The sequence below is a fragment of the Somniosus microcephalus genome, chromosome 6 (genome assembly GCF_052327205.1).
Source record: "Somniosus microcephalus isolate GS21.2 chromosome 6, FLI_Smic_1.0, whole genome shotgun sequence".
Taxonomy (NCBI): Eukaryota; Metazoa; Chordata; class Chondrichthyes; order Squaliformes; family Somniosidae; genus Somniosus; species Somniosus microcephalus.
The window spans coordinates 85789405-85808245 of NC_140992.1; positions in this window are offsets into that span (position 1 = coordinate 85789405).

The window sequence follows — 18841 nt, forward strand, 5'->3', positions numbered from 1 at the left end:
CAGTGAGGTAGAACACCATCTATTTATAGTGAGGAAGAACACCAGCTATGTACAGTGAGGAAGAGCACCATCTATTTAGAGTGAGAATGAACACCATCTATTTACAGTGAGGAAGAACACCATCTATTTACAGTGAGGATGGATACCATCTATTTATAGTGAGGATGAATGCCATCTATTTACAGTGAGGATGAACACCATCTATTTATCAGTGAGGAAGAACAACATGTATTAACAGTGATGATTAACACCATCTATTTAAAGTGAGGATGAACACCATCTATTTACAGTGAGGAAGAACACCATCTATTTACAGTGAGGATGAACACCATCTATTTACAGTGAGGAAGAACACCATCTATTTAATGAGAGGAAGAACACCATCTATTTACAGTGAGGATGAATACCATGTATTTACAGTGAGCATGATCCCCATCTATTTACAGTATGGATGAACACCATCTATTGATAGTGAGGATGAACACCATCAATTTACAGTGAGGAAGAACACCTTCTGTTTACAGTGTGGATCAACACCATCCATTTACAGTGAGGATTTCAACAACTATTTACAGTGAGGAAGAACACCATCTATTTATAATGAAGAAGAAAACCATCTATTTAGAGTGAGGATGAATGCCATCTATTTAAAGAGAGGAAGAAGAACATCTATTTACAGTGAGGAAGAACACCACCTATTTACAATGAGAATGATCACCATCTATTTATAGCGAGGATGAACAAGAACTATTTACAGTGAAGAAAAACACCATCTATTTATAAAGAGGAAGAGCACCATCTATTTACAGTGAGGAAGAACACCATCTATTTACAGTGAGGATGACCATCATCTATTTACATTGAGGCTGAACACCATCTATTTACATTGAAGATGAACACCATCTATTTATAGTGAGGATTAGCACCATCTATTTATAGTGAAGATGATCAATGTCTATTTAAAGTGAGGATGAACACCAGCTATTTATTGTGAGGAAGAATAACACATATTTACAGTGAGGATGAACACCATCTATTTACAGTGAGGAAGAACACCATCTATTTACTGTGAGGTTGAACACAATCTATTTACCATGAGGAAGAACACCTTCTATTTAATTATAGGAATAACACCATCAATTTACAGTGAAGATGAACACCGTCTATTTACAGTGAGCATGATCCCCATCTATTTTTAGTGAGGATAAACACCATCAATTTATAGAGAGGAAAAACACCATCTATTTACAGTGAGGATGAATAACATCTTTTTACAATGATAATGAACACCATCTATTTAAGGTGAAGATGAACACCATCTATTTATACTGAGCATGAACACCGTCTATTTACACTGAGGATGAACACCAGCTATTTAGAGTGATGATAAACAGCATCTATTTACAGTGAGGATGAACACCATCTACTTACAGTGAGAAAGAACACAATCTATTTATAGTGCGGTTGAACATGATCTACTTAGAGTGAGGATAAACACCATCAATTTATAGTGATGAAGAATACCATCTATTTACAGTGAGGATGAACACCATCTATGTAATGAGAGGAAGAACACCATCTATTTACAGTGAGAAAGAACATCATCTATTTACAGTGAGGATGAACACCATCTATTTATAGTGAGGATGAACACCATGTATTTATAGTGAGGAAGAACACTATCTATTTAAAGTGAGGAAGAACACCATCAATTTAAACTGAGGATGAACACCATCTATTTACAGTGAGGATGAACACCAGCTATTTACAGTGAGGAAGAAAACCATCTATTTACAGTGAAGATGAACACCATCTATTTAGAGCGATGATGAACACCATCTACTTACAGTGAGGAAGAACACAATCTATTTATTGTGAGGTTGAACACGATCTATTTACAACGAGTATTTCACCGTCTATTTACAGTGAGGGAGAACACAATCTATTTCCAGTGAGGAAGAACACCATCTATTTACTGTGAGGCTGAACACCACCTATTTAATGAGAGTAAGAACACCATCTATTTACAGTGAGGATGAACACCATCTATTTAATGTGAGCAAGAGCACCATCTATTTACAGTGAGGAGGAACAACATCTATTTACAGTGATTATGAACACCATCTATTTGCAGTGATGTCGAACACCATCTATTTACAGTGTGGATGATTCCCATCTATGTATGTTGAGGATGAACACCAGCTATTTATAGTGAGGAGGAACAACATCTATTTACAACGATTATGAACACCATCTATTTACCGTGCTATAGAACACCAACTATTTACAGTGAGGCTGAACACCATCTATTTAAAGTGAGGAAGAACAGCATCTCTTTACAGTGAGGAAGAACACCATCTATTTACAGTGAGGATGATCCCCATCAATTTATAGTGAGGATGATCACCATCTACTTACAGTGATAATGAACACCATCTATTTAAAGTGAGGATGAACACCATCTATTTATACTGAGGAAGAATACCATCTATTTATTATGAGGAAGAACTCCATCTATTTACAGTGTGGATGAAAACCATCTATTTACAGTGAGGAAGAACACCTTCTAGTTACAGTGGTGATGAACACCATCTATTTACAGTGAGGAAGAACACCATCTATATACAGTGAGGATGAACACCATCTATTTACAGTGAGCATGGTCCCCATCTATTTATAGTGATGCTAAACACCATCAATTTACAGTGAGGATGAAAAACATCTGTTTACAATGATAATGAACACCACCTATTTAAGCTGAGGATGAACACCATCTATTTATAGTGAGGAGGAATACCATCTATTTACAGTGAGGATGAACAACATCTATTTACAGTGAAGATGAACATTATCTATTTATAGTGAGGATGAACACCACGTATTTATAGTGAAGATGAACACCATCTATTTATAGAGAGGAAGAACACCATCTATTTATAGCGATTAAGAACACCTTCTATTTAAAGTGAGGAAGAACACCATCTATTTAGAGGGAGGATGAACACCATCTACTAATAGTGAGGAAGAACACAATCTATTTAGAGTGAGGATGAACACCATCTATTTAGCAGTGAGGAAGAACACAATCTAATTACAATGTGGATGATCACGATCTATTTACAGTGAGGAAGAACAACATCTATTATAGTGAGGATGAACACCAACAATTTACAGTGAGAAAGAGCACCATCGATTTACAGTGAGGAAGAACACCATCTATTGTTAGCGATTAAGACACCTTCTATTTAAAGTGAGGAGGGACACCATCTATTTATACTGAGGATGAACAGCATCTATTTACACTGAGGAAGAACACAATCTATTTAGAGTGAGGATAAACACCATCTATTTAGCAATGAGGAAGAACACCATCTAATTACAATGTGGATGATCACGATCTATTTACAGTGAGGAAGAACAACATCTATTACAGTGAGGATGAACACCAACAATTTACAGCGAGAAAGAGCACCATCTATTTACAGTGAGGATGAACACCTTCTATTTACAGAGGTGATGAACACCATCTATTTACGGTGATGATGAACATGATATATTTACAGTGAGGATGAACAACATCTACTAAAAGTGACAATGAACACCATCTTTTTGCAGTGAGGAAGAACACCTTCTATTTACAATGAGGATGATCACCATCTATTTAGCAGTGAGAAAGAACACCATCTATTTCCAGTGAGGAAGAACACCATCTATTTATAGTGAGGATGAACACCATCTATTTACAGTGAGGTAGAATGCCATCTATTTAGAGTGAGGATGAACACCATCTATTTACCGTGAAGATTTCACCATCTATTAACAGTGAGGAAGAATACCATCTATATACAGTGAAGAAGAACACCATCTATTTACACTGAGGAAGAACACCATCTATTTACACTGAAGAAGAACGTCATCCATTTACAGTGAGGATGAAAACCATCTATTTACAATGAAGAAGAACACCATCTATTAACAGTGTGGAAGTACACCATCTATTTAAAGTGAGGCAGAACAACATCTATTTACACTGAGCCTGAACACCATCTATTTACAGTGAGGATTATACCATCTATTAACAGTGAGGAGGAACACCAGATATTTACAGTGAGGAAGAACACCATCTATTTACAGTGAAGAACAACACCATCAATTTAGAGTGAGGATGAACACCATCTATTTAGAGTGTAGGATTTGACCATCTATTTACAGTGAGGAAGAACACCATCTATTTACAGTGAGGAAGAACATTGTCTATATACTGTGAGGAAGAACACTATCTATTTATAGCGAGGAAGAACACCATCTATTTACACTGAGGATGAACATAGTCTTTTTATAGTGAGGATGAACATCACCAATTTAAGTGAGGAAGAACACCATCTATTTACAGTGAAGAAGATCACCATCTATTTACAGTGAGGATGAACGCCATTTATTTACAGTGATGATGAGCACCATCTATTTCCAGTGATGATGAACAGCATCAATTTAAAGTGAGGATGAGCACCATCTATTTACAGTGAGGATGAACACTGTCTATTTACAGTGAGGAGGAACACCATCTATTACAGTGAGGAAGAACACCATCGATTTACAGTGATGAAGAACACCATCTATTTACAGTAATGATGAACACCATCTATTTTCAGTGATGATGAACAGGATCTATTTACACTGAGGATGAACACCATCTAATTATCAGTGAGGAAGAACACCATCTTTTTAGAGTGAGGATGAACACCTTACAGTGAGGAGGAACAGCAGCTGTTCAGCAGTGAGGAAGAGCACCATCTAATTACAGTGCGGATGAACACCATCTATTTACAGTGAGGATGAACAATATCTATTTGTAGTGAGGATGAGCACCATCCATTTATAATGAGAATGAACTCCATAAATGTAAACGGATGTAGAACACCATCAATTTACATTGAAGATGAACACCATCTATTTAGAGTGAAGAAGAATACCATCTATTTACGGTGAGGAATAACACCATCTATTTACAGTGATGATTACACCAACTATTAACAGTGAAAAAGAACACCATCTATTTAAAGTGAGGAAGAATACCATCTATTAAAGTGAGGAAGAACAGCATCTATTTGCAGTGAGGAAGGACACCATCTATTTACAGTGAGGATGATCCCCATCTATTCATAGTGAGGATGAAGACCATCTATTTATAGTGAGGAAGAACACCATCTATTTACAGCGCGGATTAACACCATCTATTTACAGTAAGGAAGAACACCATCTATTTATAGTGAGGATTTCACCATCTATTTACAGTGAGGAAGAACACCATCTATTTGCAGTGAGGATAAACACCAGCTATTTATAGTGAGGATTAAGACCAACTATTTACAGTGAGGATGAACGCCATCTCTTTAGCAGTGAGGAAGAACACCATCTATTTACAGCGAGGATTAACACCATCTATTTACAGTGAGGAAGAACACCATCTATTTGCAGTGAGGATGTACACCAGCTATTTAGAGTGATGATAAACAGCATCTATTAACAGTGAGGATGAACACCATCTATTTACAGTGAGGAAGAAGACAATCTATTTCCAGTGAGGTTGAACACGATCTATTTACAGTGAGGAAGAACACCATCTATTTACAGTGAGGAAGAATACCATCAATTTAATGAGAGGAAGAACACCATCTATTTACAGTGAGGAAGAACACCACCTATTTACAGTGAGGATGGATACCATCTATTTATAGTGAGGATGAACACCATCTATTTGCAGTGAGGGTGAACACCATCTATTTAAAGTGAGGAAAACACCATCTATTTAATGAGAGGAAGAACACCATCTATTTAGATTGAGGATGAATACCACCTATTTACAGTGAGCATGATCCCCATCTATTTACAGTGTGGATGAACACCATCTATTTATAGTGAGGATGAACACCATCAATTTACAGTGAGGAAGAACACCTTCTGTTTACAGTGAGGATCAACACCATCCATTTACAGTGCTGATTTCAACATCTATTTACAGGGAGGAAGAACACCATCTATTTACGTTGGGAAGAACACCATCTATTAAAAGTGAGGAAGAAAACCATTTATTTAGAGTGAGTCTGAGCACCGTCTCTTTACAGTGAGGATGAACAACTTCTATTTATAGTGAGGATGTACACCATCTATTTACAGTGAGCATTTCAACATCTATTTACAGTGAGGAGGAACACCAGCTATTTACGCGGTGAAGAACACCATCTAATAAAAGTGAGGAAGAAAACCATTTATTTAGAGTGAGGATGAACACCATCTGTCTACAGTGAGTATGAACAGCATCTATTTACAGTGAGGTTGAACACCATCTATTTACAGAGGGGTTTTCAACATCTATTTACAGTGAGGAAGAACACCATCTTTTTACAGTGAGGAAGAACACTATCTATTTATAATGAAGAAGAAAACCATCTATTTAGAGTGAGGATGAATGCCATCTATTTAAAGGGAGGAAGAACAACATCTATTTGCAGTGTGGAAGAACATCACCTTTTTACAGTGAGTATGATCACCATCTATTTATAGTGAGGATGAACAAGAACTATTTACAGTGAAGAAGAAGACCATCTATTTATAGAGAGGAAGAACACCATCTACTTACAGTGTGGATGAAAACAATCTATTTACAGTTAGGATTTCACCCTCTATTTACAGTGAGGAAGAACAGCATCTATTTAAAGTGAGGAAGGAAACCATCTATTTACAGTGAAGATGAACACTATCTATTTACAGCGATGATGAACACCACCTATTTACAGTGAGGAAGAACACCATCTATTTACAGTGAGGTTGAACACCATCTATTTAGAGTGAGGGGTACACCATCTAGTTACAGTGATGAAGAACACCATCTATATACAGTGCGGAAGAACACCATCTATTTACACTGAGGATGAACACCATCTATTTACAGTGATGAAGAACACCATCTATTTACAGTGAGGATGATCACCATCTATTTAGCAGTGAGATAGAACACCATCTATTTACAGAGAGATAGAATACCATCTATTTACAGTGAGGAAGAACACCATCTATTTAAAGCGAGGAAGGACACCATCTATTTACAGTGAGGATAAACACCGTCTATTTATAGTGAGGAATAACAGCATCTTTGTATAATGAGGAAGAACACAATCTATTTACAGTGAGGATGAACACCATCTATTTACAGCGCAGATGAACACCATCTATTTAGCAGTGAGGAAGAACACCATCTATTTATAGCGAGGAAGAACGCCATCTATTTACACTGACGATGAACACCGTCTATTTAAATTGAGGATGTACATCATCTATTTATAATGAGGAAGAACTCCATCTATTTAGAGTGAGGATGAATACCTTCTATTTATAGTGAAGGTGAACACCATCTTTTAATAGTGAGGAAGAACACATTCTATTTACAGTGCGGAAGAACACCAGCTATTTACACTGAAGATGAACACCATCTATTTAAAGTGAGGAAGAATACCATCTATTTACATTGATGAAGTACACCATCTATTTACAGTGAGGAAGAACACCATCTATTTACAGAGAGATAGAACACCATCTATTTACAGTGAGGAAGAACACCATCTATTTACAGTGAGGATAAACACCATCTATTTATAGTGAGGAATAACAGCATCTATGTATAATGAGGATGAACACAATCTATTTACAGTGAGGATGAACACCATCTATTTACAGCGAGGATGAACACCATCTATTTAGCAATGAGGAAGAACACCATCAAATTACAGTGAGGAAGAACACCATCTATTTAGAGTGAGGATGAACACCATCTATTTATACTCAGGATGAACACCATAATTTTACAGTGAGGAAGAACACCATCTATTTTCCGTGAGGAAGAACACTATCTATTTGCAGTGAAGAAGAACACCATCTATTTAAAGTGAGGATGAACACCATCTATTTACAGTGAGGATGAACACCTTCTATTTACAGAGGTGATGAACACCATCTATGTACGGTGATGATGAACATGATATATTTACAGTGAGGATGAACAACATCTACTAAAAGTGAGGATGTACACCATCTATTTAGCAGTGAGGAAGAGCATCATCTATTTTTAGTGAGGATGAGCACCATATATTTACAGTGACAATGAACACCATCGATTTCCAGTGAGGAAGAACACCATCTATTTATAGTGAGGATGAACACCATCTATTTACAGTGAGGTAGAATGCCATCTATTTAGAGTGAGGATGAACACCATCTATTTACCGTGAGGATTACACCATCTATTAACAGTGAGGAAGAATACCACCTATATACAGTGAAGAAGAACACCATCTATTTACACTGAGGAAGAACACCATCTATTTACACTGAAGAAGAACATCATCCATTTACAGTGAGGATGAAAACCATCTATTTACAATGAAGAAGAACACCACCTATTAACAGTGAGGAAGAACACCATCTCTTTAAAGTGAGGCAGAACAACATCTATTTACACTGAGCTTGAACACCATCTATTTACAGTGAGGATTATACCATCTATTAACAGTGAGGAGGAACACCAGATATTTACAGTGAGGAAGAACACCATCTATTTACAGTGAAGAACAACACCATCAATTTAGAGTGAGGATGAACACCATCTATTTACAGTGTAGGATTTGACCATCTATTTACAGTGAGGCAGAACACCATCTATTTACAGTGAGGAAGAAAATTGTCTATATACTGTGAGGAAGAACACCATCTATTTATAGCGAGGAAGAACACCATCTATTTAAACTGAGGATGAACACAGTCTTTTTATAGTGAGGATGAACATCACCAATTTAAGTGAGGAAGAACACCATCCAATTACAGTGAAGAAGATCACCATCTATTTACAGTGAGGATGAACGCCATTTATTTACAGTGATGATGAGCACCATCTATTTCCAGTGATGATGAACAGCATCTATTTAAAGTGAGGATGAGCACCATCTATTTACAGTGAGGATGAACACTGTCTATTTACAGTGAGGAGGAACACCATCTATTACAGTGAGGATGAACACCATTGATTTACAGTGATGAAGAACACCATCTATTTACAGTAATGATGAACACCTTCTATTTTCAGTGATGATGAACAGGATTTATTTGCACTGAGGATGAACACCATCAAATTATCAGTGAGGAAGAACACCAACTTTTTAGAGTGAGGATGAATACCTTACAGTGTGGAAGAACAGCAGCTGTTCAGCAGTGAGGAAGAACACCATCTAATTACAGTGCGGATGAACACCATCTATTTACAGTTAGGATGAACAACATCTATTTGTAGTGAGGATGAGCACCATCCATTTATAATGAGAATGAACTCCATAAATGTAAACGGATGTAGAACACCATCAATTTACATTGAAGATCAACACCATCTATTTAGAGCGAAGAAGAATACCATCTATTTACATTGAGGAATAACACCATCTATTTACAGTGATGATTTCACCAACTATTAACAGTGAAAAAGAACACCATCTATTTAAAGTGAGGAAGAATACCATCTATTTACATTGAGGAAGAACACCAGCTATTTACAACAATGAAGAACACCATCTATTTACAGTGAGCAAGAACACCATGGCCTAGAAATTCAGTTGGTTGCGCCAGCCGTTAGCGCCTTAAGAGAAGTGAATTTCGGGCGCTATGCGTGTAGCGTCCGGGCGCAGTGCGATCTGCGCCTCGCCCCAATTTAAGTAGACATTTAGCGCCGGCGCAAAGTCTTTGCGCGCGCTCACCTGCGCGCGCAGAAAATGACGTCATATCCTCGTGCAACGCCCTTTGCGCGCCCCGATCCAGAACTTCAGTGGGACCGCCCCATTGTGCGGCCGGCGGCCCGAACGCTTGTTTAGTGGAACGCAACAGAGCCGACGCGGGCCCCGGGGAGCGCAAATTAAAGGGCTCTTACCCTGCACTATAAAGGGCAGCCATTTTGCAGCAAACACTCTTGTGCAACGGATTTCTGGAGAGAGACCAAGGAAGAGAGCTTTCTGGTTTGGGCCAACACTAGCTCAGGTATTTTTGGCTTCAGGCCAGAGCGTTGCAAGTGGCCTCTTGGATATTTGACTGTTTGGCAGCATATTATGGGGGCTGCATGTGGTGCCAACGCTGAGTTTCAGCGTCATGTCCGTAGGGCTCGCAGACGCGGTGTGAGAGGGGCAGCCCTGGCTAGATGCAGAGGGGGCAACAGGCGTCAGCAACATAGGCCTTACCCAGTCAGGGCATACCGCCAGCAGCGCTCCTACCTCAACGTGAGTGGCGCGCGATGTGTAAAAAGGCTGAGATTCCGAAAGGAGGTGGTTCCAGAGATCTGCCAGCTGCTTCGCAGAGATCTGCGTCCAAAGCTCAGGTGCAGGATGTCTCTGTCGGTGGAAGCGAAGGTGACGGTGGCCTTGAACTTCTATGCCACCGGCTCCTTCCAATCCGTTGCTGGGGACATTGCTAACATATCCCAGTTCGCCGTGCATTGCTGCATCCGCCAGGTGACCGATGCCCTTTTCAGAAGGAGACGCCAATTCATCTCCTTCCCCATGCCCCTCGAGAGGCAGCATCAGCGTGCACTGGGATTTGCAAGATTCGCGGCCTTCCCCTTGGTGCAGGGCGCCATTGACTGTACGCATGTGGCTTTGCGGGCACCTGTGGAGCATGCCGAGGATTACCACAACTGGAAGGGCTACCATTCCCTCAATGTGCAGCTGGTGTGTGACCACAAGCAGCGCATCCTAGCTGTCAATGCCCGCTTTCCAGGCAGCAGCCACAATGCCTTTATCCTGCGGCAGACAACTGTGCGTGACATGTTCGAGGCACAGCCTCCCCCAAGAGGATGGTTTCTCGGGTACAAAGGCTATCCTTTTTGTACCTGGCTCATGACCCCGCTCCACGTGCCCAGGACCCCTGCTGAAGAGGCATACAACGAGAGTCATCAAGCGAGCAGGAACATAATCGAGCAAAACAATTGGCGTCCTCAAGCAGCGGTTCCGCTGCCTGGATCGTTCCGGCGGGTCTCTGCAGTATTCGCCGGACCGAGTCTCCCAATTCGTCGTAGTTCGCTGCATGCTGCACAACCTGGCCCTCTGCAGGACTCAGGCACTGCCGCCTCACGTTGGACCACCACCTCAGGAGGAGGAGCAGGAGGAGCATGAGGAGGAGGAGCAGGAGGAGGAGGAGTACCATCCCAGGAGGGAGCGAGAAGGTCCAAGGGCCGTCCGTCGGCGGCTTATTGAACGTCACTTCTAAGCCCCCTGTCAGGGAATGCCTTGTGGCCATGAAGGAACATGAACGCAGCCGCTCCGCAAGCCCTCAGCCGGCGAAGGCAACAAACACTTACAACAACAAACATGGACACTCTCTGAATAAAGAGAAATCTTTATTTTAGACAAATGAAACCCCTTCCCACATGAAACCCAGAAACATTCAACGGCCCCAAAAAACAGTACATCAAATGACTCACTCCCACAACCTGGGGAGGAATAACTGAACATTTGGACAAAAATGGCCTTCATCCTCGGCCTTAACCCAAAAAACATCCCCAGAAACAAAACAACCATCCCCAAAAGAAACATAGGCATCGCCATATAAAATAACACTTGGCCACACCGTCTACTTATTGGGCCGCGAGGGCGAGACCTTGTCGAGCCTTTTGGGGCCCCTGCCCGGCCTGCTGCTCGTCCGCAAGCTCTGCCCAGTGGCTGCTGCGAGGCTGGGGGAAGGCTCCTGAGGGTCAGATGTCCTTCCGGCAGATGCCCTTGGGGGGCGGCCTAGACGGGGTTTGGCCCTCGAGGGGCCGGCTGGTGATTGACGCAGCTGTGCCTGGCCAACATCATTCGCAGCCGCTTGCCGTTGAGGCTCCACTGGGGGAGTGGCGGTGACGGCTGGAGGAATGTGTGCAAGCTGGCGGATGGGAGGCGCTGGCTGGTGATGTGGCACGCTGGCACTCGCCCGGGCCCGCACTGCAGCATGCGCACCAATCTGCCGAAGGGCAGCCCGCTGTGCTGCTGCAGCGCGGCGGGTGTCCAGGCGATGCCTGGCTGATGCAGCGCGTGTGGCAGCAGTGAGTGCCCCTGTTGCCCTGGACTGCGACCGCAACAGAGCAGCCACTGTCTGGATGGCATCACTGATCAGCCGGCCACTCGCGGCATGTGAGGCCCCGAACTCGCGCACACTGCTAGCCAGGGACTCGATCGCCTCAGGCATCCGTGCCACTACCCCCATCAGCTCGGTGTGCCGGCGATCCGAATCCTGGGCCATTTGATCGAGGTGGCGCGCCTCCTCTGAGTTGAACGTGCCCGGACTGGAGTCCGGACTCGCCCGCTGGGGAGCAGGGGGCCGAGCTGCCCGACCCTTGCCACGTTGCCGGCGGCGACTGGGCCCAGCAACTGCACTCCCCTCCGATCCTTCCCCCCTCTGGGGGGAAGGCCGCGGACCAACCGCAGCCCTCCTGAGTTGCTGGACGCCACTGGTCCCAGCAGCTCCACTCCTCTCCGACACTTCCTCCAGGCTCTCCTCCAGGGAAGACGTGTCCACTACTTCGGCATCTGCAGTCCGACCTGAGTGCTGCCCTGATGGTCCGCCTTCCTCTTCATCCTCCTCCTCCTCCTCCTCTTCGGAGGGGCTGTCACTGGAAGCTTCAGGGAGCTCCTCGTCACCAGCTGAAAGCAGGAAGGCACAAGAGTAGCTTTAGAGCGAGGAGAGGGCGTCAGCGAGGGAGGCATGACTGGTGGCATTCAGCGCATTGGTCGGACAGTGGCAAAGGAGGTAGATCGGATGTGCAAGTGCGACGAGAGAGGTCCAAATGGTGATGTCCTTACCATTGTGGCCCAGAAGAGGGCCGGCATCTCCACAGGCGACGTGCCCAATCATCGGGCTCCCATGAGGCGACTCACGCACTCCTCCAGGGGAGTGAGCTCCTGGATCTGGGGGCGGCCTCCCCCGGTCTCCTCCTGGTACCTTCGGTTGTTTGCAAGTTTTGCCTGCAAGAGAAAGGACGGCCTGTAAGTACGGTGTGTAGCCCTGATGTGGTGTGCACTGCCTCCCATGGTGGAATAGCTTGGCCAGTGTGTAGCCCTGATGTGGTGTGCACTGCCTCCCATGGTGGAATAGCTTGGCCAGTGTGTAGCCCTGATGTGGTGTGCACTGCCTCCCATGGTGTAAAGTGCAGAATGTGCAATTGATGTTCATGACTGTCCCATAGCTGCTGGCTGAGGGCTGGCCATTAGGGCTTTCAGGTCCCTTTGCCCATCATGTCAGGTGTACATGCAAGGATGAGGAGGAGACTGGAAAGGGTACTCACCCTGACAATCCTGGTCAGGTCATTGAACTTCTTCCGGCAATGGACATTGTCCCTGGGGGCATCGCCGGTGGCCGACACCCTGCGGGCGACCTCCCTCCAGGCTTTCCTATTGACGCTGGTGGGAGGCTTCCTGCCAGTGTCCGGGAACAAGATGTGCTGTCTCTTCTCCAAGGCCGTCACCATCACCTTCAAGTCATGGGCTGAGAAGCGCAGGGCATGCTCACGGGCCTTCTGTACCGTTGCCATGGCTCCTTCTGCTCACCAGCAGTGTTCAGGCCTAGCTGGAAGGCTGCAGTGTGCAGGCCGTTGCAGCAGACCAAGTCGACCCTTCCCCCTTTAAGAGCTGCCCGGCGCCACGGTGTCTGCTGTCAATCAAGAAATGACTGCACCTGCGCTGCGCCCGGCCTCGGCGCTAACCCTCAGCACCGCCGGCTTAGCGCCTAAAGATAGTCGTGCATCGCCAGTTTTAGCGCTCCAGCAAACTCTTAGGGCGAAGCTACTGAATATCGGCGAAGTGCCCTCGACTTTGCGCCGGGCGCAAACTTTAGCGCCCGCCCGACTTTACCGCCCCAAAAGTGGCTATACTGAATTTCTAGGCCCATCTATTTACAGTGAAGATGAACACCATCTATTTATAGTGAGGATGAACACCATCTATTTATAAGGAGTTAGAACACCATCTATTTACAATGAAGATGAACACCATCTATTTATAGTGGGAAGAACACCATCTATTTACAGTGAGGAAGAACACCATCTATTTGAAGTGAGGATGAACACCATCTATTTACAGTGTAGGATTTGACCATCTATTTACAGTGAGGAAGAACACCATCTATCTACAGTGATGAAGAGCACCATCTATTTACTGTGAGGAAGAACACCATCTATTTATAGCGAGGAAGAACACTATCTATTTACAGTGAGGATGAACACTGCCTATTCATAGTGAGGATGAACATCACCTATTTATAATGAGGAAGAACACCATCTAGTTACACTGAGGATGAACACCATCTATTTACAGTGAAGATGAAGACCATCTATTTATAGTGATGATGAACACCATCTATTTATAGTGGGAAGAACACCATCTATTTACAGTGAGGAAGAACACCATCTATTTACAGTGAAGAAGAACACCATCTATTTACAGTGCAGATGAACACCACCTATTTACAGTGATGATGAACAGCATCTATTTACAGTGAGGATGAGCAAAATCTATTTACAGTGAGGATGAACACCGTCTATTTACAGTGAAGATGAACACCATCTATGTACAGTGAAGAAGAATACCATCGATTTACAGTGGGGAAGAACAAAAGCTATTTACAGTAAGGAAGAACACAATCTATTTACACTGAGGATGAATACCCTCTACTTACATTCAGTATTTCACCATCTATTTACAGTGAGGTGGAACACCATCTATTTGCAGTGTGGAAGAACACCATCTATTTACAGTGAGGAAGAACACCATCAATTTACAGTGAGGAAGAACGCCATCTATTTATACTGAGGAAGAATACTATCTATTTATAGTGAGGAAGAACAACATCTATTTACAGTGAGGGGGAAAAACATCTATTTATAGTGAGGACGAACACCATCTATTTACAGTGAAGAAGAACACCATCTATTTACAGTGTGGATGGAAAGCATCTATTTACAGTGAGGAAGAACACCATATATATACAGTGAGGATGAACACCATCTATTTACAGTGAGGAAGAACACCATCTATTTACAGTGAGGATTAACACCATCTATTTACAGTGAGGAAGAACAACTTCTGTTTACAGTGAGGATGAACACCATCTATTGACAGTGAGGATTTCACTATCTATTTACATTGAGGAAGAACACCATCTATATAGGTGGGGAAGAACACCATCTGTTAAAAGTGAGGAATAACACCATTTATTTAGAGTGAGGATGAGCACCATCTATTTACAGTGAGGATGAAGACCATCTATTTATAGTGAGGATGAACAACATCTATTTACAGTGAAGATGAACACCATCTAATTATAGTGAGGATGAATCCCATGTATTTACAGTGAGGAAGAACACCATCTATTTACAGTGAGGATGATCACCATCTATTTAGAGTGAGGAAGAACACCATCTATTTATAGTGAGGATGAACACCATCTATTTACAGTGAGAAAGAACACCATCTATTTACAGTGAGGATGATCCCCATCTATTTATAATGAGGATGAACACCATCTATTTAAAGTGAGGAGGAACAACATCTATGTACAGCGATTATGAACACCATCTATTTACCGTGATATAGAACACCATCTATTTACAGTGAGGATGAACACCATCTATTAAAGTGAGGAAGAACAGCATCTATTTGCAGTGAGGAAGGACACCATCTATTTACAGTGAGGATGATCCCCATCTATTCATTGTGAGGATGAACACCATCTATTTACAGCGCAGATTAACACCATCTATTTACAGTAAGGAAGAACACCATCTATTTATAGTGAGGATTTCACCATCTATTTACAGTGAGGAAGAACACCATCTATTTGCAGTGAGGATGAACACCAGCTATTTATAGTGAGGATTAAGACCAACTATTTACAGTGAGGATGAACGCCATCTGTTTAGCAGTGAGGAAGAACACCATCTATTTACAGCGAGGATTAACACCATCTATTTACAGTGAGGAAGAACACCATCTATTTGCAGTGAGGATGTACACCAGCTATTTAGAGTGATGATAAACAGCATCTATTAACAGTGAGGATGAACACCATCTATTTACAGTGAGGAAGAAGACAATCTATTTCCAGTGAGGTTGAACACGATCTATTTACAGTGAGGAAGAACACTATTTATAGTGAGGTAGAATACCATCTATTTATAGTGAGGAAGAAGAACATCTATTGACAGTGAGGTAGAACACCATCTATTTATAGTGAGGAAGAAAACCATCTATTTACAGTGAGGAAGAACACCATCAATTTAATGAGAGGAAGAACACAATCTATTTACAGTGAGGAAGAACATCATCTATTTACAGTGAGGATGGATACCATCTATTTATAGTGAGGATGAACACCATCTATTTGCAGTGAGGAGGAACACCATCTATTTACCAGTGAGGAAGAACAACATTTATTAACAGTGATGATTAACACCATCTAATTAAAGTGAGGATGAACACCATATATTTATAGTGAGGAAGAATACCATCTATTTATAATGAGGAAGAACACCATCTTTTTACAGTGTGGATGAAAACCATCTATTTACAGTGAGGAAGAACACCATCAATTTAATGAGAGGAAGAACACCATCTATTTACAGTGAGGAAGAACACCATCAATTTAATGAGAGGAAGAATACCACCTATTTACAGTGTAGGATTTGAACATCTATTTAGAGTGAGGAAGAACACCATCTGTCTACAGTGATGAAGAGCAACATCTATTTACAGTGAGGAAGAACACCATCTATTTATAGTGAGGTAGAACACTATCTATTTACAGTGAGGATGAACACCGTCTATTTATTGCGAGGATGAACATCACCTATTTATAATGAGGAAGAACACCATCTAGTTACAGTGAGGATGAACACCATCTATTTACAGTGAACATGAAGATCATCTATTTATAGTGATGATGAACACCATCTATTTATAGTGGGAAGAACACCATCTATTTACAGTGAAGAAGAACACCATCTATTTACAGTGAAGAAGAACACCATCTATTTACAGTGCAGATGAACGCCATCTATTTACAGTGATGATGAACAGCATCTATTTACAGTGAGGATGAGCAAAATCTATTTACAGTGAGGATGAACACCGTCTATTTACAGTGAGGAGGAACACATTCTATTACAGTGAGGATGAACACCATCTATTTACAGTGAAGATGAACACCATCTATTTACAGTGCAGAAGAATACCATCTATTTACAGTGGGGAATAACACCATCTATTTACAGTGAGGAAGAATACCATCTATTTACAGTGAGGAAGAACATAAGCTTTTTAAAATAAGGAAGAACACAATCTATTGACACTGAGGATGAATACCCTCTTTTTACATTCAGGATTTCACCATCTATTTACAGTGAGGTGGAACACCATCTATTTGCAGTGCGGGAGAACACCATCTATTTACAGTGAGGAAGAGCACCATCTATTTACAGTGAGGAAGAACACCATCAATTTATACTGAGGAAGAATACCATCTATTTATAGTGAGGAAGAACAACATCTATTGACAGTGAGGGGGAACAACATCTATTTATCGTGAGGAAGAACACCACCTATTTACAGTGAAGAAGAACACCATCGATTTACAGTGTGGAAGAAAAGCATCTATTTACAGTGAGGAAGAACACCATGGGCCAGAAATTCAGTGGGCATTGCGCCCAGTTACCGCCCAAAGAGGGCTTCTACGCAAGTGTAAGAGGGTGCACTGATATTCAGCGCTGCGGTAATGGCGGCGGTAGCCGGTAGCGCTGCGCCGACACCGATGACGTCATCGGTGTGCGCAGTGCCCCGGCTCCGCCCCGCTTCCGGCCCAAACCCCATATTTAGTTGCGGCCGCCTCTTCTGCAGCGGCCGCAAACAGCGATTGAAAAACGGGGCCATACTGCTGCGCTACTGGGGCGCTTTAAGGTGGAGGTGCGGCCAGCCGCTTTTTCGGCGGCCACCTGCCCGCACCTCCTTCCCCGGCCTCCTCCACCCCTCCCCCCGCGGCATTGCCGGCTGCTTTCCGCGAGCCCGGCACTTTTGCTTGGTGCCGGGCTCATTTGCCGGCACAATCCAGCGGCGATCTCGCTGTTGCAGGCACCTCCCCCTTAAGAGAAGGAGGAGGCCTGCAGTACCGCAGCCTGCCGCTCCGCAGCGGGTGGCGCAGCGGGGCCTACAGTGCAGAAATTCAGTTTCAGCGCCCCAAGCGGGGGCGGGCACACCCTGGAATAGCGCCCGGTTCCGACTTGGGGCGCAAAAGCCAAATATCTGACGGGCGCACCTGGCTCCGCGCGCAGCGCTAATTTTGGGCGTTAGCCTGCTGGTGGGCCTTAACTGAATTTCTAGGCCCATATATATACAGTGAGGATGAACACCATCTATTTACTGTGAGGAAGAACACCATCTATTTACAGTGAGGATTAACACCATCTATTTACAGTGAGGATGAATACCATCTATTTATAGTGAGGATGAACACCATCTTTTTACAGTGAGGAAGAACAACTTCTGTTTACAGTGAGGATGAATACCATATATTTATAGTGAGGATTTCACTATCTATTTACAGTGAGGAAGAACACCATCTATATCGGTGGGGAAGAACACCATCAGTTAAAAGTGAGGAATAACTCCATTTATTTAGAGTGAGGATGAGCACCATCTATTTACAGTGAGGATGAACACCATCTATTTATAGTGAGGATGAACACCATCTAATTATAGTGAGGACGAATCCCATGTATTTACAGTGAGGA